Below are 7,814 nucleotides of genomic sequence, written 5' to 3'. Positions count from 1 at the left end.
TCAGGCAGTGTGAATCACTGAACATCAGCAGAGTGAGTGTTCAGCATTCTGGACAGAAGAAGTCACCTCATCTCTTTACGGTGGTTCTTCAAGTTTCTGCCAGCTCCCCTCAACATGAACTCTATAAAAACTTCGAAACCTTTGCTACCATTTTGGATTTCAATCAGCTGTTTGGCACCAAGAAGTGTATTTTGATAAAGATGATAGGGAATAGAGTGGGTGGGTTTCAGTCCATTGGTAGGACAAAGGAGTGTAGAGCTTTGAAAAGACTCTACTAGTTGAAGCAGTACGAATAGGCAAGAGAACTTGTATGTTATGAAGCAACAATGTGGCCCAAATCTATTTATCTGGGGCCCACTCTAACCCCAGCTTCATGGAGATTTTATTTTTATTTAACTTCCTCAGTGCAGGGAAGACATGGGGGTGACAAAGACCATCCCAACACACTACTTGTAGGCTTGCCTTGAGCTACTGTCCTTTTCTAACACAAGAATTAGAAACCTAACTTTTAACTTCTCTGAGATTTAAGACAACCAACTCTCATGCTAACTTGCTTGGAAATTAACAGAAAGGAATCTAGTTCCATTACTGCTTTGATGACCCATTTATAAATTATGATACTTTTTGTAAAAAATTAGAGCACATGGCTATGACATCAAGAATTGGTATTTTCTCTCATTATCAATGCTAGTAGTACTGAGAAGAATGTAAAATTAATACACTAGGAAGAGATGTTAATTATAAATAACCTAGTTCAGGTATTTCATATGCACAGTAACATATCCAAATGTCATGACTTTTTGATCTTACCAATATCTGCAGAAGCTATTCTGCAGAAGGTGTTCATGTTATAACCTTTATCAACTTTGTATATAAATATAAAAGGTGGCACATATAAATGTTTTAAGATATGACAGGTATTTCAGGCATTTCCAGTTATGTGGTAGTGGTCTCAGAAAACCTCACTCCAATAGCAATTTGAGCACCACCCCTCTGAAACCTGAGTTACTTTTAGAGGACTTTGTCATGCATAATTTTTGATGAAGCAATAACCTCAGAGCTCCTGAAGCTCCAACTGGCTGACAGCAGAACTTAAGAATACAGATGGTTCTTGGTGACAATAAGGATAGTGATTTTCTTAGACCAGTTTTCTAGAAAGCCAACAAGAAATTCAGAGTAAGCATAGCTAAGGTTGATCTGCAAAATAATCAGGCTGAGCTAATGATGTCTTCCACTAAGTAAGTGTGTTTGTAAGAGCCCTTTCTGTGCTGCTAAGATCTCTCACAAGCCCGTGGCAGGCACACCATCACAAACAAGGCCACACAGAAAAAGAGGAGACAAAGACTTTGGGACTCACAGTTGTGTATGGCTTTTGAAGCAAGGATGTACTCCTTGTCCCACAGCTTAAATATAGCCAAAGTGTCTGATTCACCAACATTCTTGGCTGTGAATGATGGAAAATTCAGAATCCTAACTTCCTGCTTGTCCCTAATAGCTATTCTTTCCCACCAGCCTCCTGAAATGTGCCCTCTGTAGGCTTGATCTGTATGTAGTTTCCTGTTACAGTTAGGACAGCCAGGGCACTCAGTAGAAGAACTGCTGACAGGTGGATTTAACACATCTGTTTCATAAATTGACCACTTCTGACAATGGGGAGGAGGGAAAGTTAATTTGGCGTGTCATGCATGCCTGCATTATCCCAGTGCTGTAACTTGGTGGTGCCTAAAAGCTTATTTTGGTGGGTATTGTGTCCTGGAATGACACGGAACTAGAACCGGTGGGATGTCAAAAAACTTCCAAAACCAGCTTAACCAAAGAAAATCATCTGACCTGTAGAGATGTGAAATGCACATTTAGAAACACTCAGAGCTGGAATGTAGGTGAGGCTAAGTAGAGGAATGCCAGGGCTATGTCAATAGCTAACAACAACATGAAGATCACAAATAAGGACATTAATACATGACAGTATCTTTATTTTTAAGTCACTCTGAATTTCTAAATCTATTAAAATATTAACTCAGGACTCCCAAATTCACTAAGGTAGGTAGCTAAGGATTGTTAATCTTGTTTTTACTGCTGGGAAAACTGAGGCAGAGAGGTTCAGTGACTTACCCAAGGCCACAGAGGGAGTCACTGTCAGAGCCGGGATTAGAGCTCAGGAGTTTCTGGCTCCCAGTCCCAAGCTCAGACCACTAGACCATGGCCTCAGGACATTTCCAGCTGGTCTTCAGTCTAAAAAAAAGTAAATTCTCAAGTATGTTACAAATATGTAACATATATATATTTCTTTTTACTTTGAATGCAATGGTATGAATGAGAACACATTGCTCCTAAGTCAGTGATGAAAAGCAAACCAGCACATTCTATCCGAGTTACCTTTATCATACATATATATATGATAAAGCTCTGCAGAAAAATCTTGACTTAAACTGCAGCCAATACAAGCAGCTGTTGTATTTTTCAGGGTAAGGAGCAAATTGACATTCTAACCCAGCCAGCATGTCATTTATATTAATGGTGAGGAATGCTAAGTTGCTTTGTGTGTAAGTAAACTCTATTAAGAAAGTCACATCCCTTGGTGAAGCTAGATCTTTAGTAAATTTTACTAGCTAAGCACTGAGCTACATGTCAGAGTAATTACACCTTTTATCCACTGTGAGCTCTCTCTTAGCTTCTCCATACTCCTTAATTTCCCACTTCAGCTAATTTAGCAGTAAAATTGCAAAGGTTTTAAAAGGTTAGCTACTGAGGAACTGGCGCATGAATGTTCTGTTAAGCTCCGTGCATTGAAATCACATCATGTAGAAGAAGGAATTAATTAACTAACAATTAGGTAGTGATGGATCATTGACAACATATATACACTTCGGTGCTGAAATTAATCTCCCCTGTAAACTCAATACATTGTGTATCTTCTCATCTATATGCTAGCAAATTTAATACTCAAAATATAAGATGGACAGGCCCTTCAGCAATACCTTAAAAAAAACAAGGCATATCTTCTGGCACACTTGAAACTACATACTATTCAAAGAAAAAAAGAAACCCCAAACATATAGCTTCATTTTATTTTTTTTAAAGAATTGAAAAAGTAACGAGAATAACGAAAAGAGAAGAAATTTTTAAGGCAGGTGAGTTTAAAGTGGACATTTGTTACCTGAAAGTACTTGGTATGTTGAAAGTGCTAACAACTGTGGAGCATTCTCTCCCTGCCTTCTTTTACAAGTTGCCCTATTGTTTCCTTCTATTGACAGTCAGCTGCTTAATACATAGATTGGCAGTTAGCCCGGTCAATCCTCAGTTCTAAAAGCCTCTTAGCAGATGAAAAATCTTTGGTTCATTCACACCTTGTAGGAAGGATGACAGGGCAGAAGTGACATCCAGATCCATTTAGAGTATACTTTGAGTCGGATTTTCCTTTGCCTTGCACCTGTGTAGTCATTTAGAGTTGTGCAAAGGGAGCACAAAAAGGATAAAACCCACGGCTACCCGTGTGAGGAGAGAATTCCAATTTGGTTGCATTATTTCCAGAGGTGATCATAAGAAGTGCCAGGCAGTAAAAAAATCTGGCTCTGGATAGAAAGTGTAAACAATTTTGACACAAAGCATAAAGTAGCAGCAGCACTTTCCAAACAATTTACAGAAATTGCACTTTTACTTGGGAGCAATGGGCATTTTTATTTGCTGTTTGCTTGGTATTTTCATAGAAAAAAATACTTAATGTTAAGCTTTTCTACAGAAAACGAATAAAATTTCTTCCTTTTTTAGGTAGAAACATATTTTACTGTGAGACCCAAGGTATACTCTCACATAAAAAAGCACTTGTGTCCTACATAAGATCTCCACTAGTCCTACCTTGCCACACTCTACTTCTAAACCCAGCACCTTAAATTACTGTTCTACACATCCTCCTCAGAACAATGTGAGAGCTGTTATCACCCCTAGAGCTGGTCTCAGTCCATCAGAGTTCAATACTGTTCTGGCTTTATAGGATGGGTGGCAAATTATTGTCTCAGCATTTACTAAGCAATGATCCCCCTGCTACAGGATCTACCACTGTAGTGCTGTAATGCTACAATGCCAAGGATCTTCAAGACACAAACCAATATTAGCAGGAAAGGCCTGCAAACATCAGACTGACAAATGTGTGTTAACAAAACCAATAATTAATAAATTAAAGATGCAATCTGACTGCTGCTGGAGATATGGTCAAGAAATATTTCTATGTAACACCTGACAGTTAGTGTATAATGATGAAATCAACGTGTTTGGACATTTATCTCCATATACTACCTGGTGGCCATTTTTCTGGCTCTTGGCAGATGCCATGATGGGCCTGGCAACTCATGTATGTTGGTTAGAAACAGAAATTACTTGACTGTATCAGCAGCTGTTACTTAAGAGTACTGCCACAGTAAATAATGGTTCTTGGTTTCTATTAGAAAATCTATTTTCTTTTACTCATAGTCATGCACCTCATAGAGTCGTCCTAAGATGTAGTTCCCAAGCCTATGCCCATTGTCCAAAGCTTACCCTTCAACCAAGCTGACAAAGAACAAATGAGCATGTTTTTGGTTTTTTTTTTTTATTCTTAACATTTTAGTACTACTGTGTTATAGATTGGAGTTTCTTAGCCTTTTTTTTTCCTTTTTGCTTTTGTTTTTTCCCCCTTCCCCCTCTGGATTCAGTGCTTCTTTAAGTATTCTGAGTTGCTAGACTGGCTTGACTGAAAAGTACTGTGTATTTGTTGTGTGTCTGCATGTGTGATACCAACTGTTGAAGACTGCTTGATGTCAGATGAGGACTTATGCTCAGAGCTGTTTTACAGTCAGATCTCTGGCAGAATCTCTCCTCTCCAGTGACAATGATGTCTCTGTATGGAGGAGAGTCTGTTCTACAATATCACGCTTGCCATGGCCTTCATTTTGCTGGTGGGGAACCATTATGATTTCATTTACATTAATCAAAATCATGAGTCACTCCATTCTTGTCGATAGCATTTAAGAGCTATAAACTTAAGTAAGAGTTCAGAATAAGGCTTCTGATTGAATCTGTTTAATCTAGAAGAACATCTGAATCACTTTATGAAAGATAGATACTGAAGGGTAGATCCCCTACTTACTTTGCATTACTCAATCATGCTATTAGCATAAAACATGAAATAAAGAACTATAATGACAGCTGGCTATGCATCACAGTACACATTTTTTTGTTTGTTTTTTTTGTTTACTTCAGGTACAGAAAATACTCCTGGATTAACAAGATTTAAGACACTATTTCAAGTATGACAAAATGACTGTATTAGGTCTCCTTGCCCTAGCAAGTTGGCCTTAATGTTTCAAAAACTAATCTCCTTCCTTTATTTTTTTGTGTCCCTCTCACAACTTGAATGCAAAAGATCTAAAGGCAAACATTAAGTAAGACCTCAGAGATTGAGCTAAATTTTATAGCCTAGTCTAATGAATATTATGTCTGGAAAATACAGGAGCATCTAATCAGAGATCACAATCCATAAAGTTTGTTTTGTAGGTATCTCCTAAGCCACTATCAAACCGTCATTCTTCTTTAAAAAGTGAAAAACATGTTAATTTTCCAAACTATAGGCATTCTAAAGCAATAAAAGGTTTTGTACTGATGTCTGTCTCCTGCTCAGATGGAGAAATTGTGCAGGGGATGATGTGCCTTAATTTAGTCTTCACTGATAAGTACTTTTAAGACTAAAAATTCTTGAAATTGCACTTATTGAAATTACACTCAAGTTCCATGTAAATCTAAAAAAAGATTATAGGGGGTAAAAATCATTTCAAGAGGTCTAGCAATCAGAATATTGGTCTATTATATCTCTTCATATTTTTTTCTGGTTTTTAAGTCAAAGGATTATTGGCATTTGAGAACATTTTCTTAGAAATCTGTTTGATATATTACAGGCCCTAGAAACTATTACTGTTGTATATACTCAGCCTCACTACAAGCACATGTCCCAAGACACCAAATCAGAGAGTTGAGGATTTTATTAACAAACCAGGACCGCAAGGAAGATGAAAGAAAGGATCTATTTCTATGTTTTCTGTAAGTCTCACTGATTCTCTAGCTGAAAACTAGAGATCTATCTGTGCATCTTGCTTTTCCAGGACAGCAAAAATATTTTCTCCCCAATTCCTAATGAAGATTTCTTTTTGCCCTGTGTTGACCATGTGTTCAGTTTTATTCTCTACACTTCCTTGGCATAAGAGAATTCTTGTACAGTGAAGCAATAAGATACTGTCGTCAGGCTGAATAAAGTGTTAAACCACTGGTGCCTTTTAAGAAAACCTTGATATAATTTCCAGTCTTAGTTAACTGTGGGAATTACACATTTTTCTTGGCTTTGTGAGAACCTTGCTGTGTATTTCAGTAAGCATACTTGGGTGCATAGCTTGATTATAAGGCAACAGACTACGTAACTGTGCCAAAAAACAATTAAAAATCTCACTCTGATTTTCAATAAACTAAATGAGAAATTTGAAGAAATGTAGAACAGAGAAGTGACCTACCGTGGTTGTCTTTATCCGTCCTCCTGGTTGTGTACAGGTCCAGCCTGATTTATTGATTAGCAAATCACAGCCTTCTCCTTCTAAACATGGAAGCATTTCACACCACTGTTTTGTTTTGATAATTCGTGCTATGGAACAAAAAAGAAAAGAAAAACAAAAAAAAGAACAACCAAAAACAATTGGCAGGAGAATTCACATTTCACTTATCTCTAAACACTTTCTCATTTGAGTTGTCTATTTTCATCATCTGATAATGTAGCCACAGGTTACAATGTAGACAGCCCCAGGCAATTTACAAAATTATTTACAACACCTGCTGTGCCAACGGATTTCATAATAAAAATAGGACTTAGAAACCAACAATAAAACAAAAGACAGCTCTGTTATAAATTGAAAGAACATACAAGCTAGCTACTTTTATAATGTCATGCTCCTTACAGTAAAGGAAATATTGGTGGGCTAACACCTGAAGACTTATTATCCTAATTAATCATAATGATAGCCTAAAAGTGACCCATGACTGGGATCCGTTGTGGTAGACTCTGTATAAACCTGAGCACACACTCCTCGTCCTGAAGTGCTTACAGTGTAAATAGACATGAGACACACAGTGGAGAGAAAAAAGCTCTAATAAACAGGTTGAGGGGCCAACATGAGGACAGCAATTGTGAAACTCTGTGATACTTGCAAGGGTAGGGGTATAATTAGGGGCAGCAATTAGGCACATAAGCAGCACAGGTTTTGAATGAAGTAAAGGCTGGGAAATCATGGGGAAAGAGACAATAAGCAGAGGGAAAAAACTGGAACAAACACCCTATTACCCTATTACTACAAGGGAAGGGAAAAGTAAGGAAGGTCCCTAACTGAAAAGTGGTGTGCTTTGTGGCTCCTCTTAATGCCAGCATCTCTGGTAAGATGGTTCTGCAAAATTTCCTCAAGTTCACACACAGTAAATAGTCTTGGAACAGAGCTCTGATGGCATTAAATAAGCTGTAGGAGAATTTTTTCTTCAAGGCAGGGAGAAAAGGGGCTTTAATTTCTGTAGACCTCTTTCTGGATTATAACACTACTTCTTTGGAGTTCAGCTCTGTAGTATCTGGGTTCTTTCTCACAGAATATTAACCAATATGACTATTCTATGATACTGGGCAATTCCTTCACTCTCCTTCTGTAGGCAACATTGTAGGGTGGAGTGTTACTTTGGAATATTTCTTATACATATATATATATGTTTAAGAATATATATATATATGTATAAGAATATATGAATATATATTTATG

General features: G+C 37.5%; 1 pseudogene; it reads right to left on the bottom strand.

Annotated features, from left to right (window-relative positions):
- Nucleotides 1–6,533: 6,533 nt before the first annotated feature.
- On the bottom strand, nt 6,534–6,661 carry LOC103781819 (annotated as a pseudogene).
- Between the last annotated feature and the right edge of the window lie 1,153 nt (nt 6,662–7,814).

Source organism: Merops nubicus, unplaced genomic scaffold (assembly GCF_000691845.1).
Source record: "Merops nubicus isolate BGI_N331 unplaced genomic scaffold, ASM69184v1 scaffold20271, whole genome shotgun sequence".
NCBI classification, from domain to species: Eukaryota; Metazoa; Chordata; class Aves; order Coraciiformes; family Meropidae; genus Merops; species Merops nubicus.
Note: the sequence above shows the minus strand (reverse complement) of the source record. Positions and strands in the feature narration are given on the sequence as shown.